Raw genomic sequence first — 21,572 nt, 5'->3', positions numbered from 1 at the left:
TACTCTACTGGATATAGAGCTTCCTGGAGTTCTCCAGGAATTACAACTGATCTCCAGACTACAAGGATCCATTGCTAGGTTTGCCAGCCTCCAGGTGGGAGCTGGAGATCTCCCGGAACTACAACTGAAAATGGCTGCTTTGGAGGATGAACTCTATGACATTATAACCCACTGAGGCCCTATTGCCAGAACTGCTATTTATGGGGAAATTAGCTGCAGTCTGTCAGGTCCAGTGTATGTTTGAACTGTACTGACTCCATTTTCTAACGCTTCTAGTGTCTAAGTGCTTTCCCCGCAGGTGCACCAGTTCCCAGGCAGCTTTCCCACCGGAGGAGACTGTTTCGTCTAACACCGTTCCACCAAGCATTGGCCTTGACGGAGAGCAGCTTCCCAAGACTGAAAGATGTTGTTTTGAGAACTGTGGGGGGAGGCTGATGCAGATGGGAACTGTTACTCTGTACCTCATGCTTTGCCCTTCATTGGTAACAATGACTGTGTACCATCCTGAGTCTTCTACTCAGGACAGTGGACTATAATGGACCTTTTCTGCAGTAAAGTTTCCTTATTCAATCAATGGACTCTTGTTTGCTTTTGAAAGGGAACCTGTAGGAAGAGCCTTATCTAGCCACAAGCTGACATTTTGTTACCAATCATGCCTGAGTCGGGCCCAGCGGAATCCAAGGTAGTCCCGGACAGGGATCCTTTGTTTGATCCGTATGCGTCCCCCGACAGTCAAACAGCGCAACCCCAAGACTCTCAGGAACCGGTGCCAGCCGGGGCCGGAGCTTCGACTTCTACACCGCCTCTCATCGACCTCGGCAGTGAGGGGACAAGGCCGACGGCTGCCGCTCTCCCCTTGATCTCGTTACCCACCCCGTCGGAGTGGGGAGCCAGACCCCGAGAAACGCGAGAGCGCCGGGCCGGAGGACTACATCCAAGAGTTTCGATAGACGGGCGCCGAAGCCTAGAGACTGTCCCTGAGCTGGATAGCAGCCAACCGTGGCTGTTTTGGAACAGGACGACCGAACAGACGGACGGGAACACATCCCGCCGCGGCGCCCTGAGTTGGGATTATTCGGAACTTGCCCCATGGAAAGAGCCAACGGAAGTTCCTGAACAAAGTTGGGTGCAGATGCAAAGTCGCACCCATGCTGTAGATTCCGGCATCTCGGCAGTGACGGGTCTAGCCAAAGGAATTCTAGCAGCGAGATCGCGAGTCGATCAAGGAGATCCTCCGCCTTGGGGGCCGTTTTCCCCGGTGAGTACAACCGAGGGAGGTTCCGTGATGGGGCAACCGGGTCCAAGCCGAATGCAACAGTTGGAAGCTAGGCTGATCGATATGGAGGAAAGTTTGGCTCATGCCATTCACCTAATCTCAGCGATGGGGGCAGGAGAGAGACTATCACCTGAAGAAATGGCTGTACAAATAGCCACCCTCCAAAGCGTTATGTCCTATCCAGTGGAGGACACCCCGCAGCAGCCGCTGCCTTTGGGAGAGGAGGAATCCTACCCTGGAGAACCGGGAGAACCGCCCGCGGAACTCCCTAGATTAGACGAAATTCCGCCTAGCGGGGATACTCCAGCCGAGGTACCCGGAGAGACTCCTACGGAACCCCCTAAATCGGACGGGGATCCACATCCCGAGGAGACTCCAGCTGAGGTGCCTAGAAAAGGGGAAGAAGGGCCAACCCGTCCAACCGAGACGACGGTGATACCCCCTCCTGCTTCTCCAATAACGGTTCGGCCGGATCAGACGGAAGAGCCTCCGGCTCCTCCTGGGGAGGAATTGCCGCAACAACCGCTAGAAGTGGTCCCCATTCAGCAAACCCCGAGGGACGGTCTACCGGCACCACAAGACCAGCCTCTGCTTCCCAGAGTCACGACGCCGGGAGGGGCAAGCCCGCGCGGCCCACCACCCATCAGGCCTTCGCCGCTGCGGCCCCTTCCGCTTCGACCGCAACTAACCCCTTTGCAGCAACCGATACGTTTGCCACTTGATCAACCCGTATTACCACCTCCGAACCAACTGGTGGGGCCTACACCACTACGACCCCACCAACCCGCCCCTCAGCGGCCGGTCGTTACTCAACCGCACCGGCCACCTCCACCTCAACCGCTACTGCCGGCACCTCCGGTATTGCCACCACCAGCCCGACCAAGGTTGCAGCAGCCTGCCCGGCCACGGCTACAGCCACCGGCCCAGCCGAGGCCACCACCGCCAGCCCAGCCGAGGCCACCACCGCCAGCCCAGCCGGTGATGCCGCCGCCAGCGCAACCAGCGCCGCTACCACAACCGGGTCCCCAACCACTTCCCCTCGTACCTCAAGTGCCATTGATGCTTCCGACGGACTTCTACCCAGCACCGGCTCCGAGGCAAGACCTCCCGATGGGCTGGGTGAAACTGGAAGCTACTTTTGATGGGGATCCCTCCAAACTGGGATTTTTCCTAGTGCAAGTCGTGCAATTCTTCAACCGGTGGGGACACCTCTTCGGCAGCGAGGCCAGTCAAATTGAGCATCTTGGCTCCCGCTTACAAGGCAAAGCAGCGGACTGGTATGTAGGTCTATACAATATCGGGGCCCCGGAACTCAATACTCTCCAGGGGTTGGTGGATGCTATTCGAGCACAATACGAAGACCCCTTAGAGGAAACCAGGGCCCGGACAGAATTGCAAGCCATTAAACAAGGCAGCATGTCGGCAAGGGACTATATTACGAAATTCCGACAATTAGCTGCCAAATGCCCTAGGTGTGAGGAGTCCACCAAAATCATCCTGTTCAAGCAAGGGCTAAACCCGAGACTTCTGGACAGAGCCCTTATGCAGGACAATCCTCCTACGTTGTTAGGTTGGATCCAACTTGCATGCGAAGTCGAAAATCGCATTTTGGAAGTCCGTTTGGTTGAACAACAACAACAAACGGGACAAAGAAGACCCTTGACCTTACAGAAGGGAGGACGGGGAGCTGGATACGCCACTCGTGGAGCGAGAGATGCTAGATGGCAACAAGGGCTGTGTTTGCAATGCAGACAAGCCGGTCACTTTGCAGCACAATGCCCCTACCGGCCTGTGCAAAGACCTCCGCTTCAACTACGGCGTCCAACCCTTGCTCCATTTCCTACTCTCCAACGCCCGATTCCCGCGCCACGAGCGAACAGAGGCCGCAGCGCTTCCCAAAGGCCCGCCTCAGAAAGAGGGCTGGAAGCGGAAGAGGTTATGGAATACGACCCCGCTTCCCCAAACGCAGAGGTAAATCCAGAAAGCCCCCAGTCGGGAAACGAGATGGATCTGTCGTAAAAGGGCCCAAACGACAGATCCACCCCAAGCCCGTCCCTGCGCGGAACCGGCTACCTGGGTCCATCTTATTCATGCCAGTGACTTTACTTAACCCGGATAGGAAGATGCACATCCGAGTGCAAGCCCTCATCGACTCGGGCTGCTCAAGAGACATCATCGCCCCAGCCCTAGTCAACGGACTAGTTCTACCAACTCGTGAATTGCAAAATCCAGTAATTTTTGAACAAATGGATGGCACCAATATGAACCCTGTTACTACCGAAACCATGCCAGTAATCACCGGCATGGGCCAACACTGGGAGAAAAGGTCTTTTGTCATCAGCTCCACTGCCAAATACCCGTTAATTCTAGGCAGTAAGTGGCTATGTGATCACAATCCCTACATAAATTGGGCAGAAGGATGCGTCACTTTCAGTCACGCCAACTGTAAAAACCATCGTTGGAACCAAAACTGGGGTAGTGATCCAACTCACACCGAGAAAGCTCTTCTCACCCAAGAAGAAATAAACCAAATACCCGAACCGTACTGGCCCTTTCTGAATGCTTTCTCCGAAGAAGAAGCTGATACTTTACCCCCGCACCGACGAACTGACTGTGCGGTGGAAATTGTACCTGGAGCCTCATTGCCCAAGGGACGACTCTATCCCATGAGCCTCCATGAACGAGAGGAGCTCCGAAAATTCATCGACACCAATCTTCAAAGAGGGTTCATCCGCCCAGCCAATAGCCCCCATGCAGCTCCGGTACTCTTCGTGAAGAAAAAAGATGGGGGACTTCGGCTGTGCACGGACTTCAGAGGACTTAATGCTGTGTCCACCAACAACGCCTATCCCGTCCCGCTCATCCGAGATCTTCTCAACGTCGTGGCCCAAGGTAAGATCTTTACAAAATTAGACTTAAAAGATGCTTACTTCCACGTCCGTATCAGAGCAGGGGATGAGTGGAAAACCGCATTTAATACACCCCTCGGACAGTATGAATATTTAGTTATGCCCTTTGGATTGGCGGGAGCCCCGTCTGTATTCATGTCCATGATAAATGAAGTTCTACACGAATTCCTCTATAAAGGTGTAGTGGTGTACCTTGATGATGTATTAATTTATTCGGACTCGGAGGAGGAACACATCCAAATGGTGCAAAAAGTCCTGTCCACTTTGATGAATAATAAACTACCCATTAAGTTGTCCAAATGTGAATTCCACAAAACTGAACTCACTTACCTTGGATACTGTATCTCCCAGGAGGGGTTAAAAATGGATCCAGCCAAAATACAAGCGATCCAAGAATGGCAAACTCCCGCCACCCGCAAAGAACTGCAGTCCTTCCTGGGTTTTGCCAACTTCTATAGAGACTTTATAGCAAACTTTGCCCAAATCACGCTCCCCTTAACCGAATTGTTACGGACTAAAAATAAAGGGGACCAGACTAAAAAACCCTCCTCCAAGATACAATGGACATCCGATTGCCAAACTGCTTTCGAATGCCTGAAAGAGCAATTTGTAACAGAACCCATCCTCTGCCACCCCAACGAAAATTACCCTTTCATAGTGCAAGTCGACGCCAGCGATACGGCGATAGGAGGGGTATTATTGCAGAAGGGGGAGGATGGGAAACTACGGCCTTGGGCATTCCTGTCAAGGAAATTTTCAGAAGCAGAAAGGAATTGGAATGTGTGGGAGAAGGAAGCTTTTGCAGTAAAAGCAGCCCTCACTAACTGGAGACATTGGCTGGAGGGGGCGCGATATCCCTTCGAGGTCTGGACAGATCATAAAAATCTGGAGGCCCTTCGAAGCCCTCGCAGACTGAATGCCAAACAATTACGATGGGCAGAATTCTTTTCCAAATTCAATTTCACTTTAAATTACCTCCCGGGCAAGACTAACTTTCTTGCAGACGCCCTATCGCGCATGCCCCAACACAAGAGCAAACGGGAGGAGACTGTAGACACGGTCTTCTCACCTACGCAATTGGGAGGCGTGGTGACTACCCGCAGCCGCGCAAGCCAGCCCCTCCCGCATAACCAGGAGTGGAAATCGAAACTTAAAGCTGAGGTGGCAAAGGAGGGGGATAAGGCGCCTAAAAGCAAACTGGCTCAATCCCCACAGGGGGATTGGCTAGCGGGAAGCAAATTTTATGTCCCGGACAGCCTCCGACGGGAGGTATTACAACGATGTCACGATGCCCCCACTGCTGGTCATTATGGGTATCTGAAAACGTTGCATCTAATACAACGGCAATTCTGGTGGCCGGGCATGCGCAAAGACATTTCCCAATACGTTAGCTCCTGCCCCATTTGCCTCAGCGCCAAAACCCGAAAAGGGAAACCTCCAGGCCTCCTACAACCATTGGAAACGCCTAACAGACCGTGGGAAATAATATCTATGGACTTTATCACTGATTTACCCCTTTCGAAAGGACATAATTGCATTTTAGTCGTGGTAGATCTGTTCTCCAAACAAGCTCATTTTATTCCGTGTACTGCTATACCCACCGCTCGGAAACTGGCGGATTTATTCTTGAAACACATCGTAAAATTACATTCTTTTCCGTCCAAGGTGATTTCGGATCGCGGCGGACAGTTCGTTGCCAACTTCTGGCGGGAGCTTTTGCGAATGTTGAATATTGAGCAAGGAATCAGCTCAAGCCACCACCCACAAACCGACGGACAATCCGAAAAAACTAATCAGATTTTAGAGCAGTTCCTTCGTTGCTACATTAATTTCCAACAAGATAATTGGGTGGACCTTCTTCCTTTAGCTGAGTTCTCATACAACAACAGTGTGCATGCTTCCACTGGGGAGGCCCCTTTCAAAATTGTATATGGAGCTCACTTCAATCCCTTCCCATTGGACACTCCCCCTCTCCATTCCTCTAGTTCACCTGATGTATCTTCCTGGTGGGGGGAGGCCATGCAGCAATGGACTCTCATTAAAAAACACCTCGAAAAGGCCAAACTGGATTACAAAAAGTACGCAGATCGCCATCGTGCGGCCGAATGGGATTTACAACCTGGAGATCATGTTTATATTTCCACCCAAAACCTGAAATTAGCTCAGACAAGCCGCAAACTAGCGTTAAAGTTCCTTGGGCCTTTCCCCGTGCGCAAAGTAATTAATAAAGTGACTGTTGCTATAAATTTACCCAAGAACTTGCGCCATGTTCATGATACATTTCATGTCAGTCTCCTTAAAAGAGCTCCCACCGACGACAAGTGGCACATCAAAGCTCCACCCATTCCAACTTTGATAGACGATCAAATACACTATGAAGTGCAACAAATTTTGGACTCTAAACTCAAACGGAATCAGCTTTTTTACCTCATTAGGTGGAAGGACTTTGATTCTGGATACGATGAGTGGGTGAACTCTGTACATGTTCATGCTCCTAGATTAACCAAAGCTTTCCATACTCGTTACCCATATAAACCAGGGGGGGATCTATTTTAAGGGGGGCAGAATGTCAGGTCCAGTGTATGTTTGAACTGTACTGACTCCATTTTCTAACGCTTCTAGTGTCTAAGTGCTTTCCCCGCAGGTGCACCAGTTCCCAGGCAGCTTTCCCACCGGAGGAGACTGTTTCGTCTAACACCGTTCCACCAAGCATTGGCCTTGACGGAGAGCAGCTTCCCAAGACTGAAAGATGTTGTTTTGAGAACTGTGGGGGGAGGCTGATGCAGATGGGAACTGTTACTCTGTACCTCATGCTTTGCCCTTCATTGGTAACAATGACTGTGTACCATCCTGAGTCTTCTACTCAGGACAGTGGACTATAATGGACCTTTTCTGCAGTAAAGTTTCCTTATTCAATCAATGGACTCTTGTTTGCTTTTGAAAGGGAACCTGTAGGAAGAGCCTTATCTAGCCACAAGCTGATACAGTCTGGGTTTAATTACTGTGGATCTTAACCAGCTATACCAGAGTCCATTTTCCAGATTACTCGTGCAATAAAGAGGCAAGACTAATAAAGGTAAAACGTGTTTTACTAGTAGTGTCGCGTATGCCTACAATAACACACACAAGCAAGATACATACAAGAGCTAAGAAATAAAGAGTAGGAAAAGTAGAGCCATTTGCATGAGCAGGGAACCCACTTGAGATCGATGAATAGGGGTAATACGCACCTGGTCACAGCGTGGAATAAAGATGTAGCAGCGAAGCATGGCGATATCTAATGCCTGCACTAGACACACAGAGAGGCGGTCGGGGTTCAAGATAGGAATGGCGCATGCACCTCATGGCAGGGAAAGCCTGCTTGAGTACCCAAAAACATACCCTGAGGTGAGTGCCTTCCATGTGGTTCTCAAAAGGGGAAACAGGTTTAATGGGTCTACAACTATCACTAATGGGCCACTTTAGTGTCTGAATATATGATTGTGACACCTTGGGAAGAGGGACAAAGGAGGGGAGGGGTGTCCCTGGTGGCTTGATTGAATCTGCCAGGAAGATGGGGTTGTCTTGATGGCATCAGCTCTGGAATGTGGTGGTTGTATTGAGATGCGTCCATTAGGTGTTCTGGACAGCCGGCACATAGCTTCCATTCCAGGGCGGCTTCCAAGATATGCATAGCAGGGCGAGGCTGGCTGCTGTGGACGTGACAGGCATGTGTTCATGAAATGGCAGCCTCAGAATAAACTGTCCATGTTGATTCTTTGCTGCCTGGGAACATGGCTTCTTCCTTGGCACATCTTGGGCTTGCTAGCAGGCTTCCTAGTGGTGAGGGCAGACCCAGAGACCATCCTGCAAGGGGCTCTCCATGGGAACTGACCAGGGGGTGCCTGGCCAGGCTTGTGGAGACTCCCTCCAGCTGGCACTGTGCTGCTGGCGGCGTGGCTCTGGGCCCAGGTGAGGTAAGTGTCCAATGAGGCAGTAAACAGGCATGGGTGGCACAGTCTATTACAGCATGGAGAACAGGAAACAGGCATGGGCAATGCTGCCCCTAAACAGAGTCTTTGGTGGATCCTTAAAACAGCAGTGCAGGAAACTGACACAGTTCGTGGCAGGCCCCATAACAGGAGGAGGGGGGTCCCTGGCAACAGCCCCTCCCCTTGCCAAACCCTCTCCAGGCTCCACTTCCCAAATCTCCAGGAATTTCCCAACCTTGAGCTGGCAACCCTGGAGGAAATGGCAGATTTGGATGGTACACGCCAGGTAGGTTTGCCAGTCCCCCAAACCCCCAGGTGGGAGGTCAGAGATCCAGCACCTACCTTTTGGCTTCCTCTTCGCATGCATGCATTCCCGACCTGTGTGAGGATATCACTTCCAGGAAGTGACATCATCATGCGGGTCATGTGCTGTTGTGGGAGCACTCTCGTGCTCTGCAGGGGCAGAATTGGCCCAAATTTGGGCTGAATCGGGCTGCTGTGGAGTGCCGGAGTGCTGCCAAGCTTCGCAGTGGCTCGATTCCAGTCAAATCCAGCCCAAATTGGGCTGCTGCAGCACACAACAGAGTGCTGTGCCACTGTGCACAATGCAGGAGTGTGCCCAGGAGGCACATTCCCCTCCGCTGGCCAGGTAAGCAGGGGTGGGGGTGGAGGGTTGGAGCAGGGGATCCCTGCCCCCAGCAGGGGACTGGCAACCCTAACTCCAGGGCATCATAACCCTGCTGAGTTTCCTCCCTTCCCAAACTTCACCTGCCCCAGGCTTCTCTTCCAAATCTCCAAAACTTTCCCAACCTAGAGTTGACAACCCTGAACTGACAGCCTCCTGCTAGCTGTAGCTAGGACAAATTTTGCTGATGGCTATCTATTATTCTTAATATCTCATTCTCAACAGGAGGTGTCTCCGTGGAGAATTAGCTTGGTTAGCAGTAGTTCTCCATTACCAGAAGTTCTCCATTCATTCCTTTCCTAGTAAAAACTAGCAGAATGTGCTTAGAAAAGCAGAGTCCTCAGGGAAGGACAGTAGGACTCTATGAAAAAGTCTCCTTGTCCTTCCGGTCAATATCTCAGCCATATGTGGTCAACAGCAGGAATCACTATGACTGTGGTGACTATATGAGGCTGACAGCTGCTTTTCTTGGTCCTGACTCTGAGTCAAAAGTGCTCACTGAAATGAAGCTAACAGTGCCTTCTGTGAACGAGTGGGGAAAGCATTAAACAAACAAATATTTGACTCAGGAAATATTTTGCAATGTAAGGTAGGGAAGAGTGTTGGGATGGAGTTCAGCAGTGCTGGGGCTTTTTACATTTCAGTCCCATTTTGTAAAGGAGAGCTAAGCGGCTTTGTGCTCTGCAAGTTTCAAGTCCAATAGCACCTGCTCTGCAGTAACCACAGCTGGTTCTTTCTTAATCAAAGTTTAGCCCGAAGGAGCACGTTCCATTTCCCACCACCCTCCTAACAGACCACTCAGTTTCACAGCCTGTCCTGCTGCAGAGAGCTCCTCTAAACATTAACTGCACAGCCTGCTGGGAGGCCTGATACTAGTCTAGACTTTTGATCCACTTGCTGGCAAGACTTGGAGTGACCTGTGGTAGGCTCAACTGGACTCTCTGTGCTGCTTCCAGCAGACAAGAAGCCCTTTCTTCTCCAACCCTGCACACTGTGCTTTGTAAGGTGGCAACTGGCCACTAGCATTTATTTGGGTAGTTTGTTTATTATTGCATTTTGTTATTATTCTATTTTTGAAGCGGGCTTGATAAACTAACGCATCCCTCAATTTCAAATAACTAGTTCACCTTAAAACTTAGGGTGAGGGGAAGGGGGCTTAACTACTGAAAATAAAGATTCTTCTTTCAGTCTCTCAATTATGCTCTTGCTTAGTTTACTGAAAGCCCAGTATATCATCACTGCCTGGAATGACTAAAGTTGTTTGGATTAACTCTGGTAAAGCTAATAATAAGGATTCATCTTACTATATTAAAGGCAAACCATGTTGCCGATGACTCACTTCTTATCCCCACACATATGCAGTACAGTGTGCATGCATAGTGCTCATGGATAAGAAGTGAGCAGGGGCAAAACAGTTTGCCTCCCTGCTGCCTCCATAGGCCCAGAAAGGCCCAGAGTGGCTTTCAGAGGCCCAGGAAGACCTGGCCCAGTGACAGGAAGACCCAGCACTGCGGCGCTGAGCCTTCCCACTGCCAAGGAGCCCGCCACTGGCCACCAAGGAGCCAGCTGCCAAGGTGCCTGCTGTGGCATGGGGCTGTGTAGCTTGGCAGCCACTGGTGCACTGTGGTCCAGCCCAGTGGCCCAGCCCGGCAACCTGCTGCAGCCCAGCCCGGGAACCTACTGTTGCATGGGGCAGCCTGGCACAGCGGCCCATTGCAGCACAACCTGGCCAGTTGCACAGTGGCCCAGCCTGGCCTGTAAGTGTGCTGCAACCTGGGTTGCTTGGCTCATTCTGGTGCCGGATGGCCCAGCCTGGCCTGTTGGAATATGGCCTGCCCTGGCCCATTGCAGTGCAGCCTGGCCCATTATAGCACAGCACAGCCTTGCCTGGCCTGGCAGTGCCACAACACTGGTTTGCCATCCCTCCCCTTCGCAGTGCTACAACACAGGCTGCTTGGCTCATTGCGGGGTGCCTCAACTCAGTGCCCACTGCTAGACCCTTTTGCTAATACAACAGGCCGCTGCTGCCCCTCCTTGCCTGCAGATCAGCTTGGCAGGGAGAAAGTGGGTTTCTTGCAGGTGAGGGGAGGTGGTGGGAGCAGCATTTTCTAGCACCCATTTTTTAAAAACGGTCTCTGTTACTACTAGTATTATAAGAGCAAAAAATAAAGTTGTACATTATTTGTTTAGATATTGAGAACAATACTCAGTTTCTTGTTAGAACTGATTTGGACCTGTATATTAGGAAATCTTCTGCAAGAGGAGAGGAGGCTGCCAAAGAGTGAGGGAGAAGAGCAACCACCTGCCTGCCTGTGAGAGAGAAGCCAGCCTCTCATCCCCACCCTTCTCTGTGCCTGAGGTACTTTAAGAACATCTTGAAGTGCCTCAGTTGCTTGAATTAATGTTGTGCTCGCCTGCTGTTGTGGTGGTGAATGGAGAGTAAGTTGAATGATAGTGGACATAAGGAGGAGGGCCGGCGTGGGGTCAGGGACCTCAGTCCTCTGGGGACATGGGAGGTATGACAGTGGGAACTGGTCTCAGTGGAGAAGGGCATGGAGATATGGAATGGCTCGGTGCCCTTCTAACCTGCATCCCATCCTGAGAAACGTTGGTGATAGAGCTAGGAAAAAGAACCTTTCTTCAACACTGATGTTGTGCAATGCCAGGTCCATAAACAATAAGACCACAACGCTGCAAGATCTCTTTGCGGTGAGTGATGTGGACCTGGTATGCGTGACCAAAACCTGGGTAGGGAGGATGAAACAGTTGCCCTGGGAGAACTGACCCCCCCTATGATATTTGGTCCTCCACCAGTTCCAAATAGGAGGTTGGGGGGGGGTGGCAATCCTTGCCCGAGAGTCTTTCTCCTTCAGGGCCTGAGATTCCCGCCCCTGAGATCTCTGGCATTGAATGTGTAGGCCTGGTGTGGGGTGCCGAGGAGAGTTTGGCTATCTATCTGGTGTACCAACCACCTAGCACACCTGTCGTGCCTGCTAGAGGTGGTAGCAGGGTAGGCCTTGAAGTACTCCAGACTGATGGTGCTGGGGGACTTCAACATCCATGTCGATGATGCCTCCTCTGTGCAGGCTGTAGACCTGGTGTCTTCCATGGCAGCACTGGGACTCTCCCAATGTCTGTCAACCCCTACGCATCAAGCATGCCACACGCTAGAGTTGATCTTTGGGATGGGGTTAAATGTAGATCTGGAAGTGGTAGAACCAGTGCCATGTTCAGACCACTCGGTCCTGAAGGCTCGACTGGGGATACCACCACCACCCTCGCAAGGGCAATGAGCTGATTTATGTTCGCCCATGGAGACTTATGAATCCGATTGGGTTCCAGAATGCTTTGTGGGATCCAATGCTCCACTGTGGTTCGTTAGATGAGTTGGTGGAGGACTGGCAGTGCTTGATTGAGCAGGCGGTGGTGCCAATTCAGGCCCAAATCAGGCCAGATTGAGCCCGAATCAGACCAGATCAGGCTGCTGTGGAGCACAGCAGTGCTCCTGCGCTCTGCAGCAGCCAGATTTGGGCCAAATCCAGCCTGATTCAGGCCTGATCCAGCCCAATTTGGGCCCAAATTGGGCCAGATTGAGCGCGAATTGGGCTGCTGTGTAGTGCAGCAGTGCTCCCGCACTACACAGCAGCTTGATTTGGACTGAATCAGCCCGAATCTGACCTCATTCCAGCCCAATTCAGCCCCCTGCAGAGTGTGAGAGTGTTCCTGGGGGTGGCTGTGGCCCATAAGATGACATCACTTACTAGAAATGATATCCTCATGCAGGCCGAGTGCTATGCACACAAGTGCACATGAGGAAGAAGGAAGGAAGGTAAGTGCTAGGTCTCCCACCTCCCACCAGGAAGCCAGGGGGACCTGGCAACTCTAGAAGTGCCCAGCACTGGGATGTAGGGAGCATTGCCAAGCCTGGCCAATGCTGGGATATGTGGAGCCCAACCATGCCCAGAGGGAAGGGGTAAGAGGATTTGCCTCAGGGGATAAGGGGATTTGTTTGGAAGGGAGAGGTTTGGATAAAGGAATTTTCTAGGAAGATGGGAAGAAGGTAAGGGTGGGAGAAAAGAGACGAATCTTTGAGAAAGGGGTAAGAAACATGGAAGGATCTTTGGGACTGGGGTCGAGGGAGGAACAGGGAAGGAGCCTTTTGAAGGGAAAAACAAAAGAAAGAGGAATGGGATTACCCCTCCCTGCAAGTGCCCTACCTCAACCCAATGTCACCACCCCCACCACCCAGGACTGCTGGCATTGCAAGACCCAGTGCCCCCTCAATGTCACCCTGACACAATCCACAACATTTTGTTGTGGATCCTTCACTGTATTTACTAACTACCTTGGTTTGATGAAGCCCACAGCATAAAGCTGTAAGCAGGGCTAGCTTTTGTTGTTTTCAGCCTCCTCAGGAGGGAAAGTATGATCACCAGATGTTGCTAATTATTAGACTGGGCAAGCAGGCTAACAAAAGGTGGGTGGAAGAAGGCTCAGGGAGTTACACTGTAGGGCAGGACTGAAAGGGTGCTGGGGAACAAGGCCCTGGTGTGTGGTTGTTGCTGCAAAGAACTCCTAGTGACTGAAGGGATGTAAAATACTGCCTGTGTGAATGATCGATCGATCGATCGATCGATCGACCGATCGATCGACCGACCGACCGAGTGAGTGAGTGAGTGAGTGAGTGAGTGAGCGAGCGAGTGACTGACTGAGTGATTCATTCATTCATTCATTCATTCATTCATTCATTCATTCATTCATTCATTCATTCATTCATTCATTTGGTTTTTATATCTCTTCTCTTTGGTGAGGATCTCAAAGGGGCTCATATCAATAATCAGTTTACATCAGTTAAAATTTATTTATTATTTATTTATATTTTATTAATTTCCAATAAAAACTCAACATATATTTTAATTTTCAATTTAGGATTATACAGATTGTCACCAAAATGCAGCCACCTGAGGGCAGCAAATGAGTGCCATAAGGAAAGTTGAGATGAATTCCAAGCTAAAGTTAAATCAATATTTACACAGCTACACTGTCAATTTTTTAAAAAAAGGTTTATACTATTCTTATTTTCACTGAAACAGTGTGACATACAACTGACAGAAACTCTACCCAGCAACTCAAATCTGTTTCCTTCTTAGTTAGCAGGGAAGGTGTCATATATAACCACTGGCTGAGCTTCAGTTTCTCAATCTGTAAAAACATGTCCCTCTAAAAAAAAAAGACTAAAACCATTCTATCTCCAAAGTGTTCAAGACATTTCATCCTGCAGAAGCAATTCTAATCATTATGACTTCTGTTTGCTTTTGATTAGAATCATTGTGTCTTTTGCAAAACTGCATTCAAGGCACTGGGAGTACATAATAGCAATACAGAGACTTGTTGTGTGCTCATTTCCAGAATCCATGGTGGGATAAGTGGTCCTCCAAACTTGCCATAGCTGGAATGTGGTTGAATTCAGCATAGCAAAAATAGTTTCACTTTCTACTTCCGGGCAGTTTCGCTGTTGCTAGTTGGTGGCTTGGTTCAGTTCAAGATTCCCTCCTGATGTACCTTTGTGGTTGTAATAATGTTCCTTTTGTATACAGACTTTCTGTATTGCCTCCTTTTCATCATATAGGCTTGCTACCCTCCCGCCCAGGGTGGGGGAGCCTTCACCCCCTCCAGCCACCCCCTGAGCCTGCTTACCTGACCAGAAAAGGGGGAAGTCATGGAGGTGGCGAGAAGCATGTACACTGAGACCAGGGCCTCCACCAGCTGAAAAATGAAAAACAGAGAAGTATAAAATCTGAATCCCTCCCTACTAAGGTTGTCCACCACCTTATTGTGTCAAGTTGTTTCTGCTGCTATTGATTGCCGCCATATATTTTATATATTATATGTCAGTCTATGGAAGACAGGATACATTGAGGCTGGCTCTAACCCCTTGCAGCAAGAAATCCAGGCTCTTGAGTAAATGGGTTTTATTTAGATAATTAGGGTTCACCATACATATGTCCATAGGATACACAGAAGCAAAATAAAGGCGTCTGGCTGTACACAGGCTCCTTGTTAGGAATGATGCACTGAGTACATGATACATTATATCTATCCCTCTAAATGTTCCCCGCACCCTCATAGTCCAGCAGAACCTAATCAATAGCGGGACGGAAGGAGTTGTCCCAAGGCCGCTGCGGCAAGCCATCCGAGATAAGGGCTCCTCCGTACTGGAATCTGGAAAGCCACAAGAGAACAGGTGCACGAGGCTATTGCAACATATATCTAAGCTGGGTAACAACATGGAGGGACTGTGGGCAACGGACCTGACATTATATATTATATATTATATATTATATATTATATATTATATATTATATATTATATATTATATATTATTGATATATTATTATTGATTATATTATTATTGATATATTATATTTTTAACAATCTATGTATGGTTTTAACTGTATAAATTAATTTTAATGTGTTTTAATATGTTGTAATCCGCCCTGAGCCCTTCATGGGGAGGGCGGAATAGAAATCCAAAGAAAATAAATAAATAAATAAATAAATATGCTCCCACACTCCCCATTGAATCGGTGATGGAGGAATCACAGCGCGTGCTTAAGCACAGCTGAGTGAAACTGCCCTTTGGAGGCAGTTTTCATTCAGCTCCGGTTCAGAGCTCACAGCAACTTTTCCATCGTGCTCATTTTCCGATGTGACTGAGCAATCCCAGTGACTGCTGAAGCAGAACTCAGTGAAAACTGCCTCTAGTGGGCTGGTTTTCACTCAGCTCCACTTCAGTGCACACTGGGATTCTTCCATCCTGGAAGAAAATGACATCATTTTCTGGTGCTACAGGGGGGCATGTGCACATACAGGAGGTGAGTACCCTGCTGTCCCCCACTCCCAGCCCCCTGCATCCCTGCTTGGGCCTCTGGGGACCCTCACAGCCCTATCATGATACTTAACACTGGCAGACTTCTGAGACACAGAGATTCTTTATAGACTAGAGAAAATAAAAGTTAGAGGATTTTGACCAGACTAGAGAAAGTAAAAGTTAGAGGATTTTGACCAGACTAGAGAAAGTAAAAGAAGATTTTGGTCTAGTGTTCTGAGCTGTAAGGAAATCACTTCAGAGCACTTCAAGCCAGTGGAACGATCTTGTGAGACCGAGGGGGAGATCAACGAATTTAACTCTATGTGCCCTAGCAAATGGCAAAACTATGCAGCTAGACTAGTTTAATTAGCAGCTAGGCTTGCTAGGCCTCTTGCTATGGTGGGAGACTTCTCCCTGGCAAGTCCCTTTACCTGCCACTGCTTGGAGCACTGGCAAAAGAACTTGAAGATAAAAAAGCAGCGATGTTGCTATGTCACTCTTGGACAGCTCTAGGAATTGCTGGAAGCTCTATGGTTTTACCACAGAAGTGATGTATTTTTTTTTAATTACTAACACTACAAAAAGGGAAAAATGGGAACAGGGGGAAAGGGAAAAAACAACATATAAAAACACACACACTACATCTACAAGTATTGCTTTCCCTTCATACTACAATTGTTTAAAGTTAAAACTTTATAATATGCTATTAGATTGGTAGATCTTATAAAATACAAACTACAATCAGGATCAGGTCTTCTTCCCCCCCCCCCCCGCGTCTCAGTCGCAGCTCTCTCTGAACTGCTACAGTAGCTGTGCTCGCTCCCTCCTCCCCCCCTTCAGCTTCTAAGTCCTCTTCTTGTTGGAACTCTTGATGATTAGACACAAAGTCCCTTAGCTGTGCTTCAGATATTATCTTGTAGGCTTGGTCTTTATAACTAAACCAGATACCTTCCGGAAATAACCATTTGTATTTTATTTCACGCTTCCTCGGAAGAGCTGCAAACCTTGTATATTTAAATCTTCTTTTCTGAGCTAAAAATGGAACGTCCTTCAATATCTTAACCTTGTTACCCAGAAAGTCCAAATCCACATTGTACGAATTGTATAAGATGGTGTCCCGAGTCTTCTTAGATGAAAAGTCGATAATGATCTCGCGAGGCAGCTGACGCTTCGTTGCATATTTTGAAGATGTCCGACGGACTTCCAAAATGTCGCTTTTTAACTCTTCTTTAGTTGCCTTTGCGGATGTCGCCAGAAGTTCCAACACCAAATCCTTTAAGTTTTCACTTTCCTCCTCCTTCACATTCTGGAGACGCAATACCGTCTGAGCACGATCCACTTGTAGCCCTATCAGTTGATTCTCCAAAAGCTTTACTTCTTTGTTTGTTGCCTTCATGAGTTTTGCGTTTTCCCGAGCAGACTTATATAAGATGGTGTCCCGAGTCTTCTTAGATGAAGTCGATAATGATCTCGCGAGGCAGCTGACGCTTCGTTGCATATTTTGAAGATGTCCGACTGACTTCCAAAATGTCGCTTTTTAACTCTTCTTTAGTTGCCTTTGCGGATGTCGCCAAAAGTTCTGACACCAAGTCCTTTAAGTTTTCACTTTCCTCCTCCTTCACATTCTAGAGACGCAATACTGTCTGAGCACGATCCACTTGTAGCCCTATCAGTTGATTCTCCAAAAGCTTTACTTCTTTGTTTGTTGCCTTCATGAGTTTTGCGTTTTCCCGAGCAGACTGCTCTGCCCCCGAGGCTGCTTCCTTAATGGTTTTCACTTCACTCTCAATTGAGCCAACCCTTTGACCAATTTCATTCAGCTTATCAACAAAGGGCTTTATAGCTTCGACGACCGACCACTTAACCAGCTCTTCAAGAGACTCTCCTTTCCCCTGCAAGGCAGCCGAAACAGATTTGCCCATAGCAGGGCTCTGCTTTTTCGTCGCCATCTTAGGGGGGGGCGGAATCTGCCAACTAAGTTCCAAGACTCAATGAAGGGGAAGATATCCGAACCTTCTTAGCTTCAACTCCCACCAATCCTTCGCATACGCTTGAAATGACAGAAGGGATTCGCTACTTACAGGTTTTCACCTTAAATCTGCTTTTTGTTGTTCTCCATGGCCCGGCAGCACGCGATGTGCTGCGCAAGTCTGCCGGCCTTCATAGGAGCAAATGGGCAATTTACCCCCTGCATCGACTTCAGGGGGCTCTTCCAGGCGCGCTCCAGACCCTGACCCCCTCACTGGGAGTCCTGGGGGTTAACCCTCACAGGTCAACCGCCCGGTCAGGCTGCTCAGGCGCTTCCTCCCGGACCTGCGGAGAGGAGCGTCCGACATGGCCGGGAAAATGAAACCGAATCCCCACAGAAGTGATGTATTGATGTTGCCAATGTTAGACACCAACCTCTGTGTCCCCACCCTCAGCTGCCACACTATTAGCCGCCAGGGGCATTACTGAAGCAGACAGAAATTGTGTTGTACTACTCATTGTTTGTTGGGCAACCCAGGCTCTCCTAGCACCAGTTCAAATGGCTTAACACTCCTTATTAGGATTATCCTAACTTAACAGAGCATTTCTGATCAAAAGCTCTGAGGTAGCATAGAAAGTGTACATATATTGCTGAATTGTGGCACCTGGCAGAGTACAACACAGCAGTTTCCCAAACTCGGAGGAGATGCTCAGTGGTCCTTGTACCGTGGCTTGCACAATGAAGCAGAGGTGCCTGTTTGCAAAGCCAATGTCCTCACTTTTCAGAGTGTACAAGGTTGTTATGAGGAGTGGAATTTCTCTTTCCAAACTGATAGATCAATATGGGTGTTAGTCTGTCTGTAGCAGTAGAAAAGAGCAAGAGTCCGGTAGCACCTATAAGACTAACAAAAATTGTGGTAGGGTATGAGCTTTTGTGAGCCACAGCTCACTTCTTCAGATATGTATATTTAGAAGAAATAACTTTCAAACTAGAGAAATTAAATACATAAAATATTAACAAGAAAAGGAACTACAGAAAGAAAAGGCAATTTTCAGATGCTATTAGAATGCTTTGTATTAAAAAATTGTAATAAATACACTAAAGGCTAACATATAGCTATTAGCAGTCTTTAAAGAATGTTTGATTTTTACAAGCCGAATAAAATAATTGATATTAATAAATATATTAAAGAGAAAGAGTGATTATTTCATAATAAAAACTGAAATAAAAAAATTCTCTGCAAGGGTGGCGAGCAAATTTATACTTGCCCGCAGAGACTTATGGATCCGATTGGCTTCCAGAATGCTCTGTGGGAACTGATGCTGCACGGCGGTTCGTTGGATGAGCTGGTGGAGGACTGGCAAGTCCGGCTCTCTGAAGCCATCGACAAAATCACCCCCCGTTGCCCTCTTCGGCCCCATAGTCAACGAGCCCCTTGGTATATGGAGGAGCTGAGGCAGAAAAAATGGGAGCTTAGATGGCTTGAGCATGTGTGGCAATGATCTTGGGATAAAGAGGGAAGAACATCATTGGATCCTGCCGACTCGGTAAGTTACCACCTGGTTTTGAATCTCCCATTTCTGGGTAAGGTGATTGAGTGGACGGAGGAGAGACAGCTGCAGAGTTTCCTGAAGGAGACCTTGACCCTGGATCCCTTCCAGTCGGCTTTTGCCCAGGACTGCTGGTTGCCCTCACAGATGATCTTCGCAGACACCTGGATCGAGATGGATCGGCACTGCTGATATTATTAGACCTTTCAGCAGTGTTTGATACGGTCGATTATGAGCTTTTGACCTGCTGCCTCGCCAATATGGGGATACAGGTGATGGCACTACAGTGGCGGGTCTCTCCATGGTCAGGGACAGAGGGTGGCGCTGGGGGGAAATTGTCCTCTCGCCATCCGCTGGTATGCAGTGGGAGAAATTGTCCTCTCACCACCCACTGGTATGCGGTGTGCCGCAGGGGGCAATACTCTCCCCATTATTGTTTAACATCTGGTGTGAAGCTTCAGTCTTGGGTGTCACCAGTATGCTGATGACACCCAGTTATATCTGTTGATAGGTGGCTGGCCTGGCTTGGCCCCAGATGTCCTGGAGCATGCCTTTGTAGCCATAGCTGGGTGGTTGAAAGAGAGTTGGCTGAAATGAAATCCCACGAAGATGGAGATCTTGTATTTGAGTAGCTGGCACGTGGATTTGGGACCCCAGCTTCCTGTTCTTGATGGGGCGGTACTTGTACTGGCCCCGAGAGTCAGGAGCCTGGGAGTGATCCTGGATGCCTCCTTGAATATGGAGGCTCAGGTAGCTGCAGTTGCCCAGTCTTCTTTCTTCCATCTTCAGCAGATTCTGTGGTTGCAGCTGATCCAAAATGCAGTGACGTGTGTCATCACTGGAGTGCCGAGAAGTGCACACATTACACTGGCATTGCCACGCCAAATATTTGGTGTGGCAATTAAAGAAAAAGAGAGAGAAAAGAGTAATAAGTAAGATTACAGAAGAGGGAAAGGAATTATATGATCAAGGATTGATTGAGAGAGCATTCTACAAATATTATGCCAAGTTATATCAGAAAAAAATAGTGGATCATGAAAACATAAGAGACTACTTTGACAGGATTGACTTACCAAAGGTACCGGAGAAGTTGAAAGAGAAGCTTAGTGCTGAGATATCAATAATGGAAATGTTACAAGCAATACAAGCTACTACAGTTGGTAAAGCTCCAGGACCAGATGGAATTACTGCAAAATTTTATAAAGTGATGGCAGAGGACTTGAAACAACTGATGCAAAAAATGATGACTGGAATATTGGAAGGGGTCGAGATGCCAGATACGTGGAATGAGGCTAATATTACATTGATACCGAAGGAGACATTAGACTTAAGTAATGTTAAGAATTATAGACCAGTATCTCTAACTAATAATGACTATAAAATATTTGCAAAGATACTAGCGGAAAGACTTGGCTAGTGGAATTTATTGGTGAAGATCAAGCTGGCTTTTTACCGGAAAGGCAAATAAAAGATAACTTACGAGTGTTGTTGAATGCTATTGAGTATTATGATAAAAATCCAGGGAAGCAGGTTGGTTTTTTCTTTGTGGAAGCGGAGAAAGCGTTCGACAATTTGAACTGGGATTTTATGTTTGCAACAATGGAGAAGATGCAGTTGGGAGAGAAATTTATACAAGCAATAAAGACAATATATAAAAACCAATCTGCAAATATAATTGTTAACTCGGATGTAACCAAAAAGTTGGAAATAAGAAAAGGAACAAGACAAGGGTGTCCGCTTTCCCCACTTCTGTTTGTAATGGTACTGGAGATTTTACTCAGGCAAATAAGAGAAGACAATTCAATAAGAGGATTGAGGACTAAAGGATTTGTATATAAAGTAAGAGCTTTTGCTGATGACATAATGGTGATAGTGGAAGATCCAATAGAGTGCATGCCAAAATTGATGAGAAGGATTTTGGAGACGTAGCGGGTTTTGTAATTAATAAGGTGAAGTCCAAAATACATATAAAAATATGACTAAACAACAAGAAAAGGAGCTGATGGACAAGGTGGAATGTGAAGTAGTGAACAAGGTTAAGTATTTGGGAGTGGAAGTGACAGTGAAGAATATTGACTTATATAAGAATAACTATGATAAGTTATGGCAACAAATAGAGAAAGATATGATTAGATGGAATAAAATGAACTTGTCATGGTTAGGACGTATTGCAGTAATTAAGATGAATGTTCTTCCAAGAATGATGTTTCTACTACAGACAATACCTATTGTTAAAGACAGTAAACAATTTGAGAAGTGGCAGAGAACGATGTTAAAGTTTGTTTGGGCTGGAAAGAAACCTAGAGTTAAAATGAAATACTCTATGATGCGAAAGATAGAG

Source organism: Eublepharis macularius, chromosome 5, assembly GCF_028583425.1.
Source record: "Eublepharis macularius isolate TG4126 chromosome 5, MPM_Emac_v1.0, whole genome shotgun sequence".
Taxonomy (NCBI): Eukaryota; Metazoa; Chordata; class Lepidosauria; order Squamata; family Eublepharidae; genus Eublepharis; species Eublepharis macularius.
Note: the sequence above shows the minus strand (reverse complement) of the source record.